Consider the following 24,192-nt stretch of genomic DNA (forward strand, 5'->3'; position numbering starts at 1 on the left):
ATTATAATTATTATTCATTATAACAAAGTTATTAATTATAAAGTTCTTGATATTGGTGACTATAGAGATGAAAGATTGTGTTTTCTAACTTAGCAAGAGGTGATATGTTTTACAGTCCAGAATATAGATGAAATCTAACACCCCCTTCAGGTCTTAATTCTGCAAAATAGGTATAGAATATGTCAATTTGTTATTGTTTTAGTCACTAAGTCATATCCGACTCTTTTGAGACCCCATGGACTGTAGCCCACCAGGTTCCTCTGTCCATGGCATTTCCCAGTCAAGAATACTAGAGTGGGTTGCCATTTCCCTCTCCAGGGGATCTTCCCAACCAGGGCTCAAACCCAAGTCTCTTGCATTGGCAAAAGGATTCTTTTCGCCTAAGCCACCAGAGAAGCCCCAGAACGTATCAGAATATCTCAAAAGGAAAGTAGAGCACTGTTCACACAGGAGCAATAATGGTACAAGAGTGGGAAAAGACTAGCAAAGGAGAGAGAAGGGGAGGCTTCCTCAGTTTTTTAGTAGGATAGCTATTGGGGTTCAAGGGGAGGTGGTTAACAATTAATATTATTTACCTTTCCCCTTTGAAGTTTGAACTTAACTGAGAAGTAGATTCCTTAATCACTAGATAAAAATTTAAAAAAAAATTAGCCTTATTGGTGGAGTTGACTGGAGAATATGCCATAGGTCTGTGGCCCAATGGACTTACTGATATCCCCGCTCTAACCCCCAGTTAAACTTAACCCGGCAGTCCTCGCGCTCTCCTTCCCAGGCTGCTATTTATTGCTGATGGAGAGAAGCGCAGGTGGCCTGTGGACTCCGCCTTGTCCTCTGGGTGCCTCTGGGGGGCGGGGAGGCCGGGCTGGTCATTCATCTTTCTCTCAGTGTTGAAGTGTTGGGAATGAGACCTGAAACCTTAGCGCTGAAGTCTCTGTTCCGGGAAAGGGGAAGCTGCGAAACAGTGACCCTCTTCTACCAGTGAGCTGCTTCCCCCCAGCCCAGAATCTTGAAATATGAGCTTAAGTTGTTAGTTAGATCAAAGAAAGTTATAGATTTCTGTCCTTAGAAACCCATCAAAATGATGGGAAGTCAGCCTTTTAAATATCTGGGTTAATCAGGAGGCAAAGGCAGAGACTGGGAGATTGCCTGGAAGCCACTGTGTGGAGGCTTTTGTTGGGTTGTTCAGTTGCTAATCCGTGTCCGACTCTTTGCGACCCATGGACTGCAGCCCGCCAGGTGTCGCTGTCCCTCACTGTCTCCCGTGGGTGCTTATTACAAACCACTTGCCCACTTCCCTGAAACACCTTTTACTTCAGTTTTATTTTGAAGTCTTGCTAGTCAAAATATGATTAAGACTTTTATATTTTTTCTGTTAAACATCTCTTAATCATAGTCTGAAAACTGTGATTATTTCCAAGGTTATCTAATTCAGTAGAATGATTATTCTTTTCACATAGTAAGGGTTCAGTCATACAGAGTCACAGAATGCTGGTCGTGAAACTTGTTTTAATTTGTTCTTGCTAATTCCTCTCCCTCTCTTCTCTCCTTTCCAGAATCCTATTCTGTGAACTCAGGCACTCAGGTACCCACCATGGTGTTGGGTCCTGAACAGAAGATGCCAGATGGTAATTTACAGCTTTGTGTTATTGACTCATTTTTGTTTGGAATTAGGCTTAAACCAGTAACAGAAATTTACCATATTGTCCTTCTTGTCCTCTATTTCATCAAAAATTGTCGCCATCTCCTGTCCCCCAGCCATCAGTATCATGGAGACTTGCTCCATTCAGACAAGGGAAACACTGATGATTAGTCAGCGATGAGCCCTCCTGTCCTGAGGCTGACACCTCCCCTTCCCCAAGCTCTTTACTGCAGGTCTTCAGTTCAGTTCAGTTCAGTTGCTCAGTCGTGTCCGACTCTTTGCCACCCTGTGAATCACAGCACGCCAGGCCTTCCTGTCCATCACCAACTCCCGGAGTTCACTCAGACTCACGTCCATCAAGTCAGTGATGCCATCCAGCCATCTCATCCTCGGTCATCCCCTTCTCCTCCTGCCCCCAATCCCGCCCAGCATCAGGGTCTTTTCCAATAAGTCAACTCTTCGCATCAGGTGGCCAGAGTACTGGAGTTTTAGCTTTAGCATCATTCCTTCCAAAGAAATCCCAGGGCTGATCTCCTTCAGAATGGACTGGTTGGATCTCCTTGCAGTCCAAGGGACTCTCAAGAGTCTTCTCCAACACCACAGTTCAAAAGCATCAATTCTTCAGTGCTCAGCTTTCTTCTCAGTCCAACTCTCACATCCATACATGACCACAGGAAAAACCATAGCCTTGACTAGATAGACCTTTGTTGGCAAAGTAATGTCTCTGCTTTTCAATATACTATCTAGGTTGGTCATAACTTTTCTTCTAAGGAGTAAGCGTCTTTTAATTTCATGGCTGCAGTCACCATCTGCAATGATTTTGGAGCCCCCCAAAATAAAGTCTGACACTGTTTCCACTGTTTCCCCATCTATTTGCCATGAAGTGATGGGACCAGATGCCATGATCTTCGTTTTCTGAATGTTGAGCTTTAGGCCAACTTTTTCGCTCTCCACTTTCACTTTCATCAAGAGGCTTTTTAGTTCCTCTTCACTTTCTGCCATAAGGGTGGTGTCATCTGCATATCTGAGGTGATTGATATTTCTCCCAGAAATCTTGATTCCAGCTTGTGCTTCTTCCAGCCCAGCATCTTAGTCAGGTGGCAAAAGTTTCCTGTTTGGTGGTTTCCCTGAAACTTCAGATTTTAGCCTGAAATGTGGCAGGATTTTGCAAGTTCCCCATTTTGGGGGCAGTCTGATGGAGATATCATGTCCAAGGATGATCTTATAAGTAAATCCTACTAAAAAAATGGGTAGGGGATGGAGATTGGAGTGGCCCATTAGCCTGACAATTTCCTTCTAAAAGTTAAAATTTTGACTTCCCTGGTGGCTCAGACGGTAAAGTGTCTGCCTACAATGCAGGAGACCTGGGTTTGATCCTTGGGTCGGGAAGATTCCCTGGAGAAGGAAATGGCAACTAACTCCAGTACCCTTGCCTAGAAAATCCCATGGACAGAGGACCCTGAGGTCCATGGGGTCACCAAGAGTTGGACACAACTGAGTGACTTCACTTTCACTTTCACTTTATCAGTGCGGCTAGTCTAGGGATGTTCTATATTAAGCCCTAGACAGCAGTGATTTTAGAAGAAAATGATTCTAAAAATTAGCAAGTGGCAGTAGAAGCGTGAGGGCTTCCCCAGTGGCTCATCTGGTAAAGAATGTGCCTGTAATGCAGGAGACCTGGTTTTGATCCCTGGGTTGGGAAGATCCCTTGGAGAAGGGAACAGCTACCCACTCCAGTATTCTGGCCTGAAAAATTCCATGGACTGTATAGTCCATGGGATTGCAAAGAGTCAGACATGACTGAGTGTCTTTCACAGTGCAGTACAATAGAAGCATGAAAGTAGGGGGAGACCATTTGTAAGATCAGTGTTGAAAACTCGTGTAGAGCTTAGTGACTGGGGAAGAGGGTAGAGAGGGAGCTTTATCACCATAAGCAATTTTGTATTTCTCAAATTTTCAGCCATGTGAATGTGTTGCCTATTCAAAAATTAATTTATTAGAAATATAAATAAAAATAAAGTACCAGAGACATTACTTTGCCAACAAAGGTCCATCTGGTCAAGGCTATGGTTTATCCAGTAGTCATGTATGGATGTGAGAGTTGGACTATAAAGAAAGCTGAGCACCGAAGAATTGGTGCTTTTGAACTGTAGTGTTGCAGAAGACTCTTGTGAGTCCCTTGGACTGCAGGAGATCCAACCAGTCCATCCTAAAGGAGATCAGTCCTGAACAGAGGTACTGTTCATTGGAGGGACTGATGTTGAAGCTGAATCTCCAATACTTTGGCCACCTGATGTGGAGAGCTGACTCATTTGAAAAGACCCTGATGCTGGGAAAGATTGAGGGCAGGAGGAGAGGGGGACAACAGAGGATGAGATGGTTGGATGGCATCACCGACATGATGGACATGGGTTTGGGTGGACTCTGGGAGTTGGTGATGGACAGGGAGGCCTGGTGTGCTGTGGTTCATGGGGTTGCAAAGAGTCAGACACAACTGAGCGATTGAACTGAACTGAACCAAAAATTGATATAGAGTCAGGTTGATCTTGTGCATGTAGGTGTTAAAAAGGTTTAATTTCAGTATTTCTATGATGATTACTAATATCAGTGTATTCTGTTAATTTTAACTCATTTCTTCTCAAATCTGTTAATTCAGAAAATGCTTCTGGAGACCATGGGGTCTCTGTCAGTCTTGGTGCCATCAAGCCTGCCTGCAGTAACTCCTAATTCCACAGTCCTTCAGGGTGCACACAGAGGAGCCCTTTGCCACCTACTTTGATGAGAAGATTGCTGTTCCTGAGGAGAAGGTTAGTGACAGGTCCTTAGAGAAAAATATTATTATCTAGGGAAAACCTATGTACAATGTCTGCTGGATAACTCAGGATCAGCAACCTCAGAGTCAGTTCTGGCAAGCAATCTCTGAAGACTGAATTTTTGTAGAGAGTAAACAGAAACTTTTAAGGAAACTAAGGCCCTTGAAAAATTGCCAGGTTGTACTAGTGAGCATTTTTTGACCCAGAAAGGGAAAATTTCATGTTCCCTTTTGTACCGTGCCTTTTGTCCCATTTAAGTAGTGTTTGAGCACAGAGGTACTGCTATTATTGCTGGGGTTTTAGACTGAAAGGCTGTTGGAAGGGCAGGTAAGAGAAGAGCCCTTATTTGTACAGAGAGCTAACCAGGTTATTGATAAGGAATGGAGGAGAAATTGATAAGATGGAGGAGAAACTTGGACCCACCCATGTCCAACTTCTGAACCCTTTGTTCTTATGAAACTGATATTGTTGCTTTTTATGTGATAAAATAATAGATAAATTAGATCAGCAGTTTGGAGGTGGTAATCTTTTTTTTTCCTCCAAGAGACACTTTTATTATTATTATTTTTTAAAACTTTTTCTTCTATATTGGAGTATAGTCAATTAACAATATTGGGCTAGTTTCAGATGGACAGCAAAGGGAGTCAGCCATACATAGGCATGGATCTATTCTCCCCTTGGAGGTGATAATCATTTTGCTCTGTCTTCCTCTCTTGTACAGCACTCTTGTTTTAGCTTTCGCAAACTCTGGGCTTTCACCGGACCAGGATTTCTTATGAGCATTGTGGATCCAGGAAACATTGAATGTGATTTGCAGTCTGGAGCAGTGGCTGGATTTAAGGTGAACATAAAGTCTTCCCTCATCCCTTTTTTTGGTTTACCTGGTGGCTCAGGTAGTAAAGAATCTGCCTGCAATGTGGAATATACGGGTTTGATCCCTGGGTCAGGAAGATCCCCTGGAGAAAGGAATGGCAACCCACTCCATTATCCTTGCCTAGGAAATCCCAGGACAGAGGAGCCAGGACAGTCCATGGGGTCGCAAAGAGTCGGACAAGACTTAGTGACCAACACTTTGACTACTTCTATCCTTTCTAAACACACACAGCACACCCCAGCCTTTCCCTCTGCTCTGCCTGTGGATATGAACCTTGGTGGCTACATGCTGATTCTTCATTGGCTCTGACACTTCGATGAAAAGTACTTTTCGATCTGTTTTTAAATTTTATTTTATTCACGTAGTTGATTTTTATTTTTATTTTTATTTACCCAGGTAGTTTCCTTGAACAAAAGTGAAACAGCAAATGGGAAAAACTAGAACTCGGAAAGGTGCAAGGTGACCTAGCAAGTTCTGTGCAGAATGTGATAGAGAACTCAGGTCACTGGGTCCCTGAACGGGGCGCTTTCCTGAGTGCGCTGTTTCCCGTCCCCATTGCCAAACAACCAAACCAAAACGTCCAGTTATCTCAAGAGTATAATGGTGGGACTTTGTTCTTCTCTAGTTGCTCTGGGTTGTTCTGTTTTCCACCATCGTGGGTCTCCTGCTGCAGAGCCTTGCAGCTCGACTGGGAGTGGTCACTGGGCTGCATCTGGCTGAAGTATGTCACCGCCAGTATCCCAAGGTAAGCAATGTTTGTCTCATATCATAGGTAACTATGTGTCTGGCAGTCTGTGCTAGCCCCCTGTATACTAAAATAGTGGAGGATGTGGGAATCGTGGCCCTGAGGGCTGGGAATCCCAAGGGAAATTCTATAGCTCCTCTTGCTGCTAAACCATGTTTCCCTGATGCTGGGAAAGATTGAAGGCAGGAGGAGAAGGGGACGACAGAGGATGAGATGGTTGGATGGCATCACCGACTCGATGGACATGAGTTTGAGCAAACTCCAGGAAATGGTGAAGGACAGGGAAGCCTGGCGTGCTGCAGTCCATGGGGCCGCAAAGAGTCGGACACCACTGAGCGACTGAACAACAGCAACAATGTCTGGAAGACAGGTTTAAACTGACTTGATCTTTAGATAAGTACTAATCTGCCTCCAGTTTATCTTAAATGTTCAATCTCCTTTCCTGGCTGTGAGAGTATCCTTACCTGCTTTTTATCTTATATGCCTCCTAAAAGAAAAAAAAAAAAACTTGGGAATTTATAGTTTGTTTTATCTTCTCTTTCTTCATGTATCTTAGTGGTTGTTTTTTTGTGACATACATTTTAGGTGGTAGATACCTGGAGGTTGTTTTTTTTCCTGGCCGCAGTGAGCTAGCAATGACTAAATTTCTTTCTGTTCTATTATTTGACCAGATTAGATCCCAGATTTTATTATAGGACACCCAGTTCCAACACTTTGCCCCGAGTCCCTTAGCGTATCTGTGTTTTTTTACTTGCTTGTGTATTATTACACTAAGGATGACTCCAACCTTTTCATGTTTGTTTTGTCTCTTCAGCTGTGATCAGGATAGATATTTTCTTCTGCAGTATTTTTATTCTCTCCTGAACAATATTTTGACCATCCTAGCATTCTCATTTGCCACTAAAACTTTCAGGATTGTTTTTAGATCAAAAATTAAGTGGAAATAATGAATGGAAATTCCATTCTTCTGTCAAGTAAAACAGAAGGAGAAGAAATTGGCATCAGCTGCTGCCCTGACCCTGACTCACAGGCTTTGCCACAGAGAGCAGCCTGGCCCTTTCCAGCAGGGGGCCAAGTGCAGCTGAGTTCTGGTCCTTCATCTCTAGACCTAAAAGCTTAATAACGGACTGTTATTGGATCAGTGCCAAAATGTGAATTCCAAACCATGGGGGAAGTTCCTAGAAATGATTAATTAAAACCATATCTTTCTGCTGTTTGATGTTTAGGTTCCACGAATCCTTCTGTGGCTGATGGTGGAGTTGGCTATCATTGGCGTAGATATGCAAGAAGTTATTGGCTCAGCTATTGCCATCAATCTCCTGTCTGCAGGAAGGTGAGAGGTTTTTCTCTAGAAAGTAATCAATGTTTTGTGGGATTTCAAAGCAAGTATAAAAACAAAAGTCCTTCCCAGGTGCTGCTGCTGCTGCTGCTGAGTCACTTCAGTCGTGTCCGACTCTGTGCGACCCCATAGACGGTCTCCCACCAGGCTCCCCCGTCCCTGGGATTCTCCAGGCAAGAACACTGGAGTGGGTTGCCATTTCCTCCTCCAATGCATGAAACTGAAAAGTGAAAGTGAAGTCGCCCAGTCGAGCCCAACTCTTGGCGACCCCATGGACTACAGCCTACCAGGCTCTTCCATCCATGGGATTTTCCAGGCAAAAGTACCGGAGTGGGGTGCCATTGCCTTCTCCAGCTTCCCAGGTGACTTACTGGTAAAGAATCTGCCTGCCAAGCAAGTGATGCACGTGTGATCCCTGGGTCAGGACAATCCACTGGAGAAGGAAATGGCAACCCACTCCAGTATTCTTGCCTGGGAAATCCTACGGACAGAGGAGCCTGGTGGGCTATAGTCTGCTGGGTCACCAAAGAGTTGGACATGACTTAGCAACGAAACAACAGCATGAAAACAAAAACCCAAGTCATTTTCAATTTTGAAAATTCACTCAAGTATTATTTTTTCTGTGTAACCACTCTGGAACTACCTTCTTCCCAGCTCTTTATCTCCCATGTTCTCGTGTTTGGTCATGCATATCTGTATATTATATCATAATATTATGTATATTATAATTAATATATTATGTATATTATAATTAATGTATATTAATGCATATTATGTATACAATGTATATTGTATACATGTATATTATAATTAATTTGTATGTCAGTTTATCCCACTTGTCAAGTGAACTCCTTGAGAGATAAGACACATACTTTTCAACTTTGTGTCCTGCATGTCTGTAATAGTAGGTAAAGTTTGAATGAATGTATTACTTTACTTAGTGCTCTGATCCTAAAACACCCAAGGCCTGGCCTCCTTACCACTGTTCCCTTTTCCCCAGGTCCTTGCTCCTCCAAGTGTCATATATCTAGAGAGTTTTTGGGAAGAGAGTCTTTTTCTTAATGTTTCTTTTCTTTTCTTTAATCTCCCTTTTTAATCTCTGACCTAGGATTCCTCTCTGGGGTGGAGTTCTTATCACCATTGCAGATACCCTTATATTTCTCTTTTTGGACAAATATGGTAAGGACAGTGGGAAGAGAGGGGTTGGTGAAAGTTCCATCATGTGGCTTACAGGGAAATATGCCTTCTGTGAACTCACTGCTACATTTTCCCCTTCAGGTTTGCGGAAGCTAGAAGCGTTTTTTGGTTTTCTCATCACTATTATGGCCCTCACGTTTGGCTATGAGGCAAGTATTACAGGCTGATCATTAGCTGTTGTTTGTCTTTTTTTCCTTAGCTTTTTAAACAAAATTTTTGTCCTTTTATTATAAAAGACAGTGTGTATTAATAAAACCCAAATTCAGTACTAGGCCAGTTTAAAAGGAATAAGGATGTAGGAAAGACTAGTGTCCAGGAAGTTCTGCAGGGACTCCTAGGTCAAAAATGACTAGAATTCCTAGGACTTTCCAGACTAGACTCCCTGGTCCCAAATTGGCCATCTCAACAACAGAACAGCCTTGGCAAGGATTAGGAGAGGAGCTGCAGGGTTATTCTTGGTTGTTACCTTGACAGGTTCTGTTTTTGCTCATCCTGGTTGACAGTAAGTCCAGCTTGGACTTTCTCTGTATTATAACAGTTAATGAACTAAAGTGGATACAGTGTGTGTTTCCTGTTTTGTGCCCCAGCCCCAACACTGCATTGGGTTAAGCCTAACCTTATCATTATATGCAGTGAAGTGAAACCCAGCACCTTTCTGTGTCCAATTATTATAAACTGATTTTTGTTTATTGGACTAGCTAAGCTTTTGAAAATATGTCTACTCTATGAGTAGATGATACAGCTTGGTCTAAGGCTTCCAAGAGAAATGCTGAACCAGGAAAAAGAGTATATGAAAAGTGTTTCTGAGTGACTCTCAGCAGCTGCTAGTGGCAAGCATAAGTGATTTTTATATACATATGTGAGCACAGATGTTGGATCATCGAAAAAACAAGAGAGTTCCAGAAAAACACCTGCTGCTCCTGCTGCTAAGTCACTTCAGTCATGTCCGACTCTGTGCGACCCCATAGATGGCAGCCCACCAGACTCCCCCATCCCTGGGATTCTCTAGGCAAGAATACTGGAGTGGGTTGCCATTTCCTTCTCCAATTCATGAAAGTGAAAAGTCAAAGTGAAATCACTCAGTCATGTCCGACACTTAGTGACCCCATGGACTGCAGCCTACCAGGCTCCTCCATCCATGGGATTTTCCAGGCAAGAGTATTGGAGTCTGCTTTATTGACTACACCAAGGCTTTTGATTTTGGATCACAGCAAACTGTGGAAAATTCTTAAAGAAATGGGGATACCAGACCACCTTACCTACCTCTTGAGAAATCTGTATGCAGGTCAGGAAGCAACAGTTAGAACTGGACATGGAACAACAGACTGGTTCCAAATTGGGAAAGGAATATGTCAAGGCTATATGTCGTCACCCTGCTGATTTAACTTACCTACAGAGTACATCATGTGAAATGCCAGGCTGGATGAGGCATAAGCTGGAATCAAGATTGCTGAGAGAAATTTCAATAACCTCAGATACGCAGATGACACCACCCTTATGGCAGAAAGTGAAAAGGAATTAAAGAGCCTCTTGATAAAAGTGAAAGAGGGGAGTGAAAAAGTAGGCTTAAAACTCAACATTCAAAAACTAAGATCATGGCATCTGGTCCCATCACTTCCTGGCAAATAGATGGCGAAACAATGGAAACAGTGAGAGACTTTATTTTCAGGGGCTCCAAAATCACTGCAGATGGTGACTGCAGCCATGAAATTAAAAGACACTTGCTCCTTGGAAGAAAATCTATGACCAACCTAGACAGCACATTAAAAAGCAGAGACATTAGTTTGCTGACAAACGTCCGTCTAGTCAAAGCTATGGTTTTCCCAGAAGTCATGTATGGATGTGAGAGTTGGACTATAAAGAGAGCTGAGCACTAAAGAATTGATGCTTTTGAACTGTGGTGTTGAAGAAGACTCTTGAGAGTCCCTTGGCCTACAAGGAGATCAACCGGTCAATCCTAAAGGAAATCAGTCTTGAATATTCATTGGAAGGACTGATGATGAATTGAAACTCCAATAATTTGGCTACCTGGTGTGAAGAACTGACTCGTTGAAAAAGACCCTGATGCTAGGAAAGATTGAAAGCAGGAAGAGAAGGGGACACTGAGAATGAGATGGTTGAATGGCATCATCAACTGAATGGACATGAGTTTGAGCAAGTTCCTGGAGTTGGTGATGGACAGGGAAGCCTGGTGTGCTGCAGTCCAGGGGTTCACAAAGAGTCAGACATGACTGAGCCGCTGAACTGAACTGAGCACAGAAGCATGATTAGTGTGGGTAATCAAGAATTGACTATTCTAGGTGTGTCTCACAGGAGTTATTGTGGCGCTAATATCAATAAGGCCCTTAGCAGCCATGTTATTTCTTTAGCATATTAATTATATTCTTTATACATCTATTTAGTATATATAAAATACAATATGAAATGTTTGGATACCCCAGTCATAAATTTTCTAACCTTGTGCTGCTTGTTTTTTTTTTTTTTTTGATGGTTCTATGTTCCTTATTTCCTAAATAGTGTTGATGAAGGGGTTTAAGGAGTAAAGGATGCAATGTTATCTAGTACCGTGTTACTCCCCTGGTGTCAAGTTCCAGAAAAGGCTAAGAGCTGTTCTCTTTGTATGTAGTATGTTACAGTGAAACCCAGCCAGACCCAGGTGCTCCAAGGCATGTTCCTGCCATCCTGTTCAGACTGTCGTACCCCACAGATCATTCAGGCTGTGGCCATCGTGGGTGCCGTCATCACACCGCACAACATATACCTTCATTCTGCCTTAGTCAAGGTGAGCAAGACCTATCTTATCCCAGTGACTTATGTAGTTCGTGGCATCTTTTCCTTTCGCTGCAAGGGACACACACTTAGTTCACAGCTGTTGGAGGCCTGAAGGAGCACAGAGTCTTTCCACAGTTGGACACCACACTCTTGTATCACCAAGGTGACCAGAGATGACTGACCCCCTAGAGAAGGGACTAAAGTCCTTAAAAGATCCGAAGGGGCACCGTGTCTCTTGTCTTTAAATCTCAGAAACCTCAATGGCCTCAATGGAGGTCAGGAGGAAGGAGCCCAATCTAGCTTTTAGCACACACAGTTGTTTGCTGGAAGATTTCAGAAACCTTTGTAATTAAGGCTAACTCCCGCTTAGGTCTAAAATCAGGTTGTTTCTGTAGGTCAGTGATTCTTCAAGCCACAGTAACTGAGGGCTCATCAGCCTCTCAGTCACTTTCCCCTGTTTGGGTGTGTGTGATGTCACCAAAGGGTCATGATTGAACTCAGTGAACCAGGATGTATGTGGGGTCTCTCACATTTCATGTGGTCAGTTGTTTGACCTCTAGGACTTTCAGCTGTCTCCAACTCATGAAATATTACAAGGAAACTTGTTCCAACTCGTTAAAAAATGACTGTTGCTGTTACCTCTCTAGTCCAGACAGGTAGACCGGGCCAGCAAGCAGGAAGTTCGAGAAGCAAATAAGTACTTCTTCATTGATTCCTGCATTGCTCTCTTTGTTTCCTTTATCATCAACATCTTTGTCATCTCAGTGTTTGCCGAAGCATTTTTTGAGAAAACCAACCAGCAGGTGGTAAGTAAGCCAGGGACCTGGGTAGTAGTGAATGTGAGGGTAAGGAGGAGGCTAACTGGGCAGGAAAACATGACAGTGACTTAGAGCTCAGGGGAAATAGATCTCAGTGCTGCCCCTAAGTCAGTGCACTAGTCAGGTTTATGGTCTAGGGCTGTGGCCAGGTCCAGAGCCATCATTCTCAGCTTTGGACTGGAAAGGGAGCATTCCTCAGATAAAGACTGCCTCTTGCTGTGGTCAGTGGCTTCCTGTTTATTTGCTCTTATCCCCTTTTGCTTCCGACTACTGACTGCTTTCCAGCCCTGCCATTTGGTGGTGACAGGTTGGGAGGAGTCAACACACAGGAAATAGAATCTGTGGCTAGACAGACTGTTTTATCACACTGACTTCTCTGTCCTCTTGACTCCTGATTGCCAATCTAGTTTTGATCACTCCTTTGTTTCCCATCATAGGACCTCTGATTCCTGGCTCTGCTTTGAATAAGGACTCTCTATTCTGGATGTCCTTTCATATTTGAAGCCTTCTAAGGACCCGCTTTGGGATTGGAATGAAAACTGACCTTTTCCAGTCCTGTGGCCACTGCTGAGTTTTCCAGATTTGCTGGCATATTGAGTGCAGCACTTTCACAGCATCATCTTTCAGGATTTGAAACAGCTCCACTGGAATTCCATTACCTCCACTAGCTTTGTTCGTGGTGATGCTTTCTAAGGCCTACTTGACTTCACATTCCAGGATGTCTGGCTCTAGATTAGAAATCACACCATCGTGATTATCCAGGTCATGAAGATCTTTTTTGTACAGTTCTTCTGTGTATTCTTGCCACCTCTTCTTAATATCTTCTGCTTCTGTTAGGTCCATACCATTTCTGTCCTTTATCGAGCCCATCTTTGCATGAAATGTTCCCTTGGTATCTCTAATTTTCTTGGAGAGATCTCTAGTCTTTCCCATTCTGTTCTTTTCCTCTATTTCTTTGCATTGATTGCTGAAGAAGGCTTTCTTATCTCTTCTTGCTATTCTTTGGAATTCTGCGTTCAGATGCTTATATCTTTCCTTTTCTTCTTTGCTTTTTGCTTCTCTTCTTTTCACAGCTATTTGTAAGGCCTCCCCAGACAGCCATTTTGCTTTTTTGCATTTCTTTTCCATGGGGATGGTCTTGATCCCTGTCTCCTGCACAATGTCACGAACCTCATTCCATAGTTCATCAGGCACTCTATCTATTAGATGTAGGCCCTTAAATCTATTTCTTACTTCCACTGTGTAAACGTAAGGGATTTGATTTAGGTCATACCTGCATGGTCTAGCAGTTTTCCCTACTTTCTTCAATAGAAGTCTGAATTTGGTAATAAGGAGTTCATGATCTGAGCCACAGTCAGCTCCTGGGCTTGTTTTTGTTGACTGTATAGGGCTTCTCCATCTTTGGCTGCAAAGAATATAATCAATCTGGTTTCAGTGTTGACCATCTGGTGATGTCCATGTGTAGAGTCTTCTCTTGTGTTGTTGGAAGAGGGTGTTTGCTATGACCAGTGCATTTTCTTGGGAAAACTCTATTAGTCTTTGCCCTGCTTCATTCCGCATTCCAAGGCCAAATTTGCCTGTTACTCCAGGTGTTTCTTGACTTCCTACTTTTGCATTCCAGTCCCCTATGATGAAAAGGACATCTTTTTTAGGTGTTAGTTCTAAAAGGTCTTGTAGGTCTTCATAGAACCGTTCAACTTCAGCTTCTTCAGCATTACTGGTTGGGGCATAGACTTGGTTTGCCTTGGAGATGAACAGAGATCATTCTGTCATTTTTGAGATTGCATCCAAGTACTGCATTTCGGACTCTTTTGTTGACCATGATGGCTACTCCATTTCTTCTGAGGGATTGCTGCCCGCAGTAGGAGATATAATGATCATCTGAGTTAAATTCACCCATTGCAGTCCATTTTAGTTCACTGATTCCTAGAATGTCAACGTTCACTCTTGCCATCTCTTGTTTGACCACTTCCAATTTGCCTTGATTCATGGACCTGACATTCCAGGTTCCTATGCAATATTGCTCTTTACAGCATTGGACCTTGCTTCTATCACCAGTCATATCCACAACTGGGTATTGTTTTTGTTTTGGGTCTATCCCTTCATTCTTTCTAGAATTATTTCTCCACTGATCTCCAGTAGCATATTGGGCACCTACTGACCTGGGGAGTTCCTCTTTCAGTATCCTATCATTTTGCATTTTCACACTGTTCATGGGGTTTCAAGCCAAGAATACTGAAGTGCTTCGCCATTCCCTTCTCCAGTGGACCACATTCTGTCAGACCTCTCCACCATGACCCGGCCGTCTTGGGTTGCCCCATGGGCATGACTTAGTTTCATGGTCCTAGTGTGATTAGATTGACTAGTTTTCTGTGAGTATGGTTTCAGTGTGTCTGCCTTCTAATGCCCTCTTGTAACACCTACCATCTTACTTGGGTTTCTCTTACCTTGGGTGTGGGGTATCTCTTCACGGCTGGTCCAGCAAAACGCAGCCACTGCTCCTTACCTTGGATAAGGGATATCTCCTCACTGCTGCCCTTCCCTTCCAGCAAATTTGGAAAACTCAGCAGTGGCCACAGGACTGGAAAAGGTCAGTTTTCATTCCAATCCCAAAGAAAGGCAATGCCAAAGAATGCTCAAACTACCACACAATTGCACTCATCTCACATGCTAGTAAAGTAATGCTCAAAATTCTCCAAGCCAGGCTTCAGCAATACGTGAACCGTGAACTTCCTGATATTTAAGCTGGTTTTAGAAAAGGCAGAGGAACCAGAGATCAAATTGCCAGCATCTGCTGGATCATGGAAAAAGCAAGAGAGACCCCAAAAAGCATCTATTTCTGCTTTATTGACTATTCCAAAGCCTTTGACTCTGTGGATCACAATAAACTGTGGAAAATTCTGAAAGAGATGGGAATACCAGACCACCTGACCTGCCTCTTGAGAAATCTGTATGCAGGTCAGGAAGCAACAGTTAGAACTGGACATGGAACAACAGACTGGTTCCAAATAGGAAAAGGAGTACATCAAGGCTGTATATTGTTACCCTACTTATTTAACTTATATGCAGAGTGAAAGTGAAAGTGAGGTCACTCAGTCATGTCCGACTCTTTGCGACCCGTGGACTGTAGCCCACCAAGCTCCTCCATCCACAGGATTCTCCAGGCAAGAATACTGGAGTGGGTTGCCATTTCCTTCTCCAGGGGATCTTCCCGACCCAGGGATTTAACCCAGATCTCCCACATACCCATATGCAGAGTACATCATGAGAAACGCTGGTCTGGAAGAAACACAAGCTGGCATCAAGATTGCCAGGAGAAATATTAATAACCTCAGATATGCAGATGACACCACCCTTATGGCAGAAAGTGAAGAGGAGCTAAAAAACCTCTTGATGAAAGTAAAAGTGGAGAGTGAAAAAGTTGGCTTAAAGCTCAACATTCAGAAAATGAAGATCATGGCATCTGGTCCCATCACTTCATGGGAAAAAGGGGAACAGTGGAAACAGTGTCCGACTTTATTTTTGGGGGCTCCTAAATCACTGCAGATGGTGACTGCAGCCATGAAATTAAAAGACGTTTACTCCTTGGAAGAAAAGTTATGATCAACCTAGATAGCATATTGGAAAGCAGAGACATTACTTTGCCGACTAAGGTCCATCTAGTCAAGGCTATGGTTTTTCCAGTAGTCATGTATGGATGTGAGAGTTGGACTGTGAAGAAGGCTGAGTGCCGAAGAATTGATGCTTTTGAACTGTGGTGTTGGAGAAGGCTCTTGAGAATCCCTTGGACTGCAAGGAGATCCAACCAGTCCACTCTGAAGGAGATCAGCCCTGGGATTTCTTTGGAAGGAATGATGCTAAAGCTGAAACTCCAGTACTTTGGCCACCTCATGCGAAGAGTTGACTCATTGGAAAAGACCCTGATGCTGGAAAAGATTGTGGGCAGGAGGAGAAGGGGACGACAGAGGATGAGATGGCTGGATGGCATCACGGACTCGATGGACGTAAATCTGAGTGAACTCCAGGAGTTGGTGATGGACAGGGAGGCCTGGCATGCTGCGATTCATGGGGTCGCAAAGAGTGGGACATGACTGAGCAACTGACTGAACTGAAGGACCCTCACTTCATGTCACCATTTATTGGCCTAACATTCATGTATTACCATGCACACTGTAACTCAGGAAAAGTTTTTGATGGCCTGGGAGTGTAGAAAAATTATCAAGGAAGACCTCAAGGCCATTGCTGCCAGTCTCTGCTGTCATCAATCCAGGTCCAATGTCTCGCCTTCAGCACTCATCTCTTAGATGACCTGTGTGTGATCTATAAGAGAGGTCTTCTTATCTGAGTCCTGGACTCAAAATTAAAAATTGTTCCTAAACTGCTTTGGTTCCAGGTTGCGGTCTGTAAAAACAGCAGCAGCGCCCATGCTCACCTTTTCCCAGACGATAACTCAACACTGAACGTGGACATCTACAAAGGGGTAAACGTGTTCGGATTTCTGATCTCTGCTCCTGGATCAATATTCTCAGCATAATATCTGGTCTTTGCCGTGGGTCCACTTCAGAGCTCAGCATATCTTCTCTGAAGTGTTGTTTTTTTCCAGAGGTCCAGATACCAGATAAGACTTTTGGATTATGTAGAAGGGAATAGAAGATCTGCTGAAAAGATGAATTAATTGAATCAGCAATTCCCAAACTTGTGCTGCTATAGGCATTAATTGGGGTGACTAGAGAAAGCGTTCTTAGTAAAGTGATTTATTTTTTATACTTGTTCCCCCCCTCGCCCCAGTGGCTGGACACTTTATTTATTTAGGCCGCGCTGTGTGGCACGCAGGACCTAGTTCTCTGACCAGCAATCGAACCCATGTCCCCTGCATTGCGAGTACAGGGTCTTAAACCAGTGGAACGCCAGGGAAGTCCCTGGAAAGTCTTCTTTGCTGGGGCCTCTCTGTCCCTTTATGCTGGTTACATTATGAACTTCCAAGAGTAGAATATGTAGCATCTCCAGAATTCATTTGTGCTTTCTCTCCATTCCTATTACCCTCTTCCAGAATACTGTGTTAAGGGATATAATTTGGGAAATCTGTTGTAGACTTTTTTTTAATAGTTAACATGTAAGCTGAGGATAAAGGCTTTAGGAGCCTAGAGAAGAGAAGGGACTGGGCTGAGGAGGAATGGGGGCCCATCCAGCAGAATGTAGGTTGAAAGCCTCTAGAATGAGGTCAGGACCCGAGTCTAGCTCCTGGGACAGTGCCCAGCACATTGCTTGGTAGAGGTGGGTGCGTAGCCAGGAGTGGGGAGAGGTGACGCAGAGGATATGTTTGGGGTGTTGTCTCAGGTGATCTCTCTCCCTTGCCTCTCCAGGGTGTTGTGCTGGGGTGTTACTTCGGGCCTGCCGCTCTCTACATCTGGGCGGTGGGGATCCTGGCTGCAGGGCATAGCTCCACCATGACAGGAACCTATTCCGGCCAGTTTGTCATGGAGGTATGTGCTGCTGTGACTGGGATAGACGAGAGGAAGAGGACATTGCCCTATTGTCCTTTCTTAATCCCATGCCTCTACAGTCTTCCCAAACCTCCCAGCCCTTTTCGGAGAAGGCAATGGCACTCCACTCCAGTACTCTTGCCTGGCAAATCCCATGGACAAAGGAGCCTGGTATGCTGCAGTCCATGGGGTCGCTAAGAGTCGGACATGACTGAGCAACTTCACTTTCAGTTTTCACTTTCATGCACTGGAGAAGGAAATGGCAACCCCCTCCAGTGTTCTTGCCTGGAGAATCCCAGGGATGGAGGAGCCTGGTGGGCTGCCGTCTATAGGGTCTCACAGAGTCGGACACAACTGAAGCGACTTAGCAGCCAGCCCTTTTGCTATTTCCTTCCAGACATTCATCCTGTTTCTGTGTTTTCTTCCAGGGATTCCTGAACCTAAAGTGGTCACGCTTTGCCCGAGTGAGTCTGACCCGCTCTATTGCCATCATCCCCGCTCTGCTTATTGCCGTCTTCCAAGACGTGGAGCATCTAACAGGGATGAATGACTTCCTGAATGTTCTTCAGAGCTTACAAGTGAGGAGGGAGCTGGGGAAACTCACTAAGTCAGGAGGGAGTCTGTACCTTTATTCTGTATTGCCTTTAGATAACAAGCCTAGTGTGGTTGTGGGGAAAATTCAGAGGAAGAAAGAGGCACAGTCTTGGTCTACAGTGAACGCATATGAAATCTCTGGCATCTAGAAGTCTTTTAGAAGTGGCTTTATTTTTAAGCCTGTTGAATGGGAATTATAAGCTGTAATTATACATATAATACAATTATTGTTTGTTAATCCAAACAAACATTAAATAATATATAGGACACTGTTGGGCTGTATGGAGATTAAGAAGACAAGGCAGATACAGATTGTGTAAAGACTCTGTGACCATAACTGATGCTGGGCTCATGCTACAGATTTCCACATAACCCTCCAGCGTGCTGCGATGACAGGGACAATTTCTCACAGAATAGATGAGGCAGAGCCTGTGGTTCCCTTTTGCTAACAGTGCTGCTCTCTGGGGTGTTACAAGGACCCCCCTGTAGCCCTATCTAATCTTATTTTTTTTCTTTTGCAGCTTCCCTTTGCTCTCATACCCATCCTCACGTTTACAAGTTTGCGGCCTGTGATGAGTGAATTTGCCAATGGATTGTGAGTGTACTTCTTTTTGTTTCCTAAGATGTGTGAGGGAAGAATATCTTCATCAAATAGTGCAGTTATGAAATAAGTCATAGGGGACTATGTGCTTTAAGAGGTGATTGCTAGAGCTGCCCCCTCACTCTCTGACTAAGAAAAGAGAGACTTCTGGGGACTCCCTGGTGGTGCAGTGGTTGAGACTCTGCCTTCCTGTGCACGGGGTGAGGGTTTGATCCCAGGTCAGGGAACTAAGGTCCTACATGCCACAGGGTGTGGCCAAAAACTAAAAATAAATGAACACGACATTGTAAATCAACTATACCTCAATTTTTAAAAATTAAAGAAAAGAAAATAGAGATGGTAAATGTAACAAAGGAGGGCAAGCACAATTTTTATTTCTGGGGGAAGTTTTTCAGCTTTTAGGGCTTTAACTCTTCAACTTCAGCCACTGAAGGTTAAAGCATCTTAAATCCATGTTAAATGATCTTGATGAGAGAGGCATAAGCTAATACCTTTCATATACATGTCTAAAGGACATGGGGGTATTTGAAATGACTTCTTGTATTTCTAGGGATTCATGACCTTTTCAGTTGTAGGGCTTGTTGCATTTTTTAGGGACTTATATGCTATGGATTCATGTAAAGATGGGCTCGATAAAGGACAGAAATGGTATGGACCTAATAGAAGCAGAAGATATTAAGAAGAGGTGGCAAGAATACACAGAACTGTACAAAACAGAGCTTTACAACCCAGATAATCACGATGGTATGATCACTCACCTAGAGCCTGACATCCTGGAATGTGAAGTCAAGTGGGCCTTAGAAAGCATCACTACGAACAAAGCTAGTGGAGGTGATGGAATTCCAGTTGAGCTGTTTCAAATCCTGGAAGATGATGCTGCGAAAGTGCTACAATATGCCAGCAAATCTGGAAAACTCAGCAGTGGCCACAGGACTGGAAAAGGTCAGTTTTCATTCCAATCCCAAAGAAAGGCAATGCCAAAGAATGCTCAAACTACCACACAGTTGCACTCATCTCACACACTAGTAAAGTAATGCTCAAAATTCTCCAAGCCAGGCTTCAGCAGCACGTGAACCATGAACTTCCAGATGTTCAAGCTGGTTTTAGAAAAGGCAGAGGAACCAGAGATCAAATTGCCAACATCTGCTGGATCATGGGAAAAGCAAGAGAGTTCCAGAAAAACATCTATTTCTGCTGTATTGACTATTCCAAAGCCTTTGACTGTGTGGATCACAATAAACTGGAAAATTCTGATACAGGTGGAATACCAGAGCACCTGACCTGCCTCTTGAGAAACCTATATGCAGGTCAGGAAGCAACAGTTAGAACTGGACATGGAACAACAGACTGGTTCCAAATAGGAAAAGGAGTACGTCAAGGCTGTATATTGTCACCCTGCTTATTTAACTTCTATGCAGAGTACATCATGAGAAACGCTGGACTAGAAGAAACACAAACTGGAATCAAGATTGCCGGGAGAAATATCAATAACCTCAGATATGCAGATGACACCACCCTTATGGCAGAAAGAAAAGAGGAACTAAAAAGCCTCTTGATGAAAGTGAAGGAGGAGAGTGAAAAAGTTGGCTTAAAGCTCAGCATTCAGAAAACAAAGATCATGGCATCTGATCATGGCATCGTGGCAATTGAACTGATGATATGGATTATTTGATAGTGTTTTTTTTTTCTCTTTCTCCCTATCATTGTTTAATTTTTGCTCATTTAATCTAATCTGGGACAAAAGAAGCACTTTTCAGTTTATTTTGAAATGCCTCTTACTTCTGTCTTGTGACCTCAAAAGGCACAGTGTCCTTTTCTGTTTATGAATAGGTTTTTTTCACTTCATGGGAAATAGATGAGGAAACAGTGAAAACAGTGTCAGACTTTATTTTGGGGGGGCTCCAAAATCACCACAAATGATGATTGTAGCCGTGAAATCAAGAGACGCTTACTCCTTGGAAGGAAAATTTTGACCAACCTAGATAGCATATTAAAAAGCAGAGACATCACTTTGCCAACAAAGGTCAAGGCTATGGTTTTTCCAGTGGTCATGTATGGATGTGGGATTTGGACTATGAAGAAAGCTGAGCGCCAAAGAATTGATGCTTTTGAACTGTGGTGTTGGAGAAGACTCTTGAGAGTCCCTTGGACTGCAAGGAGATCCAACCAGTCCATTCTGAAGGAGATCAGTCCTGGGTGTTCATTGGAAGGAATGATGCTAAAGCTGAAACTCCAATACTTTGGCCACATCATACGAAGAGTTGACTCATTGGAAAAGACCCTGATGCTGCGAGGGATCAGGGGCAGGAGGAGAAGGGGACGACAGAGGATGAGATGGCTGGATGGCATCACAGACTCAATGGACATGAGTCTGAGTGAACTCCGGGAGTTGGTGATGGACAGGGAGGCCTGGCGTGCTGCGATTCATGGGGTCGCAAAGAGTTGGACACGACTGAGCGACTGAACTGAACTGATGATACGGATTATTTGATAGTGGTTTTTTTTTTTTTTCCTCTTTCTCCCTATCATTGTGTAATTTTTGCTCATTTAATCTAATCTGGGACAAAAGAAGCACTTTTCAGTTTATTTTGAAATGCCCCTTACTCCTGTCTTGTGACCTCAAAAGGCACAGTGTCCTTTTCTGTTTGTGGACAGGGTGGACTATTCTACCAGTAACTATGCTGATTCTTTTGACAGGGGCTGGAGGATCGCAGGCGGTATCATAGTCCTTGTCGTCTGTTCCATCAACATGTACTTTGTCGTGGTTTATGTCCAGGGTTTAGGGAATGTGGCATTGTACGTGGTGGCTGCAGTGGTCAGCGTAGCTTATCTGAGCTTTGTGTTTTACTTGGTAAGTCCAGCTGGGAGGGGCAGGGGTGGTTGAGGTGGGGCTAATGCTCAGAAGAGAAAGGATCCCAAAGAGCACTTACCAATCTATCTTCAGGTTATTGACACAATTTACATGAAATTGTTAAATCAGCTGTGACTAAAGAATATTTTTAGCCATAAATTTCCCCTGGTTCCTGAGAGCTGTCATTTTTCTATTTCTCTCATTCTGTCTGATTTCCATTCTAATAATTCCTAACCAGAGAGTGTAGTATGTTTGAAGAACTTGAAGAAGATCAGCCATGTAAAAGTAGAGAGTGGTACAAGATGGGGTTGGAGAAGGGAGCTGTGTTGTGTGATTTCAAATCTTGGAGGGCAGCACATATGGGTTCACAGCCCTGCCCAGCTCTACTACATAATAGCTGTCCAATGATGACACAGGTAAATAGTGATAAACTCTCACTGAATTATTAAAAATGGTGGTTGTAAAACATAGTGCTCCATAGAAAAAGAATGGAGAATTATGTGAACCTAGATAATAAAAAAATTATCAAAAGTCTAGAGTAAATTATATAAAAATAGTAATAGTAGTTGCCTTTGATTATGGGATTATGGAAATATTCTTTTCTCTATTTTCCAATTCTTCTGTAATATTATTTATATCAATGAAAAGTAGCTATAGCAACAACACATCCACCTCCCTTTTCTATGCAGGTTTCTCTAAAACAACACAGGGTTGAGGATTAGGGACTACTACAAAGAATGGCAAGGCAGTAGGGTGGAAATGCCCTGCTCGTCTTTGTAACATTTACCTAGTCCCCATGTCATTGTCTGCCGCAGACAATGTCTTGATTGCGAAAACATTTTAGTGAATACTGAGAAATTATGTCTTGGATAGATACATCTCTTCTTTTTTCTTGCCCGGTAAACCATGGGTACACTTAGATTAAGCTGACTCTATAATTTAGGGACGGTTGTTACTGTTCGGTTGCTAAGTTGTGTCCTACTCTTTGGAACCCCATGGACTACAGCATGCCAGGCTTCCCTGTCCTTTGCTATCTCCTGGAGTTTGCTCAAACTCATGTCCATTGAGTTGATGATACCATCCAACCATCTCATCCTCTGTCACCCCCTTCTCCTCCTGCCCTCAATCTATGAATCCTAAATAACCGAGTATGGCCTTGACAGAAATTGTTTTTACAATTTGCTGTAGGACATCTCCTGGTTGCTTAGTGGTTAGGATTTCGGACTTCTGCTTCAAAGTCCTAGGTTCAGTTCCTAGTCAGGGAACTGAGATCCTATCCTACAAGCTAGGCAGCATGGCCAAAAAGAAGTTTCTGTAGAAGTTAAGGGGATCCTTCTTGTATGCGGATTGGTTATGAAGGTGCTCAGGTGTTCTCAGTTAGCCAGAGGCTATAGAAATTGTTGAAGACCCAGTTTTAAGGCTGAGGATCGATTCTAGAATGAATTACTATACTACTCTTTTGTTCAGAAGACTATCACAGTTGTTCTTAGCCAGTCAGTCATTACCCATACTGTGAAGAATGGTGTGGGACTGAAAAAAAGTGGTCTTCAGGGACCTCTCCCAGTCAGATAAAAGAAACAAATGCAAAGCAGTAGGAACAGAGGGAGCTGAGTATTGAAATTAGTACAACAAAGAATTTTGCATCTGAGCAGTGCAGTCTGGGCGATGAGGGGGGTAAGTGGGCTCTCCAGACGGGTCAGCGAATGATGACCAACCATATTTTCTCTTCCAGGGTTGGCAATGTTTCATTGCACTGGGCATGTCCTTCCTGGACTGTGGGCACACGGTAAGCGTCTCTAAAGTCCTGCTGACCGAAGAAGCCACCAGTGGCCGTACTAAGTAAACGCTGTTCACAGGTAGCCGTCAGAGCCAGTGTTTCTATGGTTCACTGTGTGAACATAGCCAAAGGTATGTGCTGTTGCACAGGCTGCATTTAGGACTCGGCTGTTTGTTGGGAAAGGCTTTGTTTCATATATTTTTTGGAAGGTAGCATTATTTTTCTTCCTAAGCTTCTAACATGGGAATTGGATTAGATAGGATCTCTGACAACTTGACATCTGCTGCTCTCAAACGATGCTGAACATTTTCACTGTCCCAGGGTCAACTTGTTTTATCTTTATGGGAGATAATCCGCTATGCCTGATTCTTAACCAGACTGACTCATGTTAAAAAAACATGTTTGGAAAATACAATGCATTTTTCATAATACAATTTACGAAATAGGTATGCACGTTTTGCTTATCTAAAGATAATGGATTTAAAAGGCTGAGAAGCCATTAAAAGAATGAAATAATGCCATCTGCAGCAACATGGATCAACCTGGAGAGTGTCTTACTGAATGAAGTAAGTCAGACAGAGAAGGAGAAATATTGTATGACATTCCTTATATATGGAATCTAAAAAGAAAAAATACAAATGAATTGCTTACAAAACGGAAAGAGACTCACAGGTTTAGAAACCGAATTT

General features: G+C 43.3%; 1 pseudogene; it reads left to right on the plus strand.

Moving 5' to 3' along the window:
* Nucleotides 1,592-24,192, plus strand: part of LOC102191209 — a 32,444-nt pseudogene continuing 9,843 nt past the window's right edge.

The sequence above is a fragment of the Capra hircus genome, chromosome 5, assembly GCF_001704415.2.
Source record: "Capra hircus breed San Clemente chromosome 5, ASM170441v1, whole genome shotgun sequence".
NCBI classification, from domain to species: Eukaryota; Metazoa; Chordata; class Mammalia; order Artiodactyla; family Bovidae; genus Capra; species Capra hircus.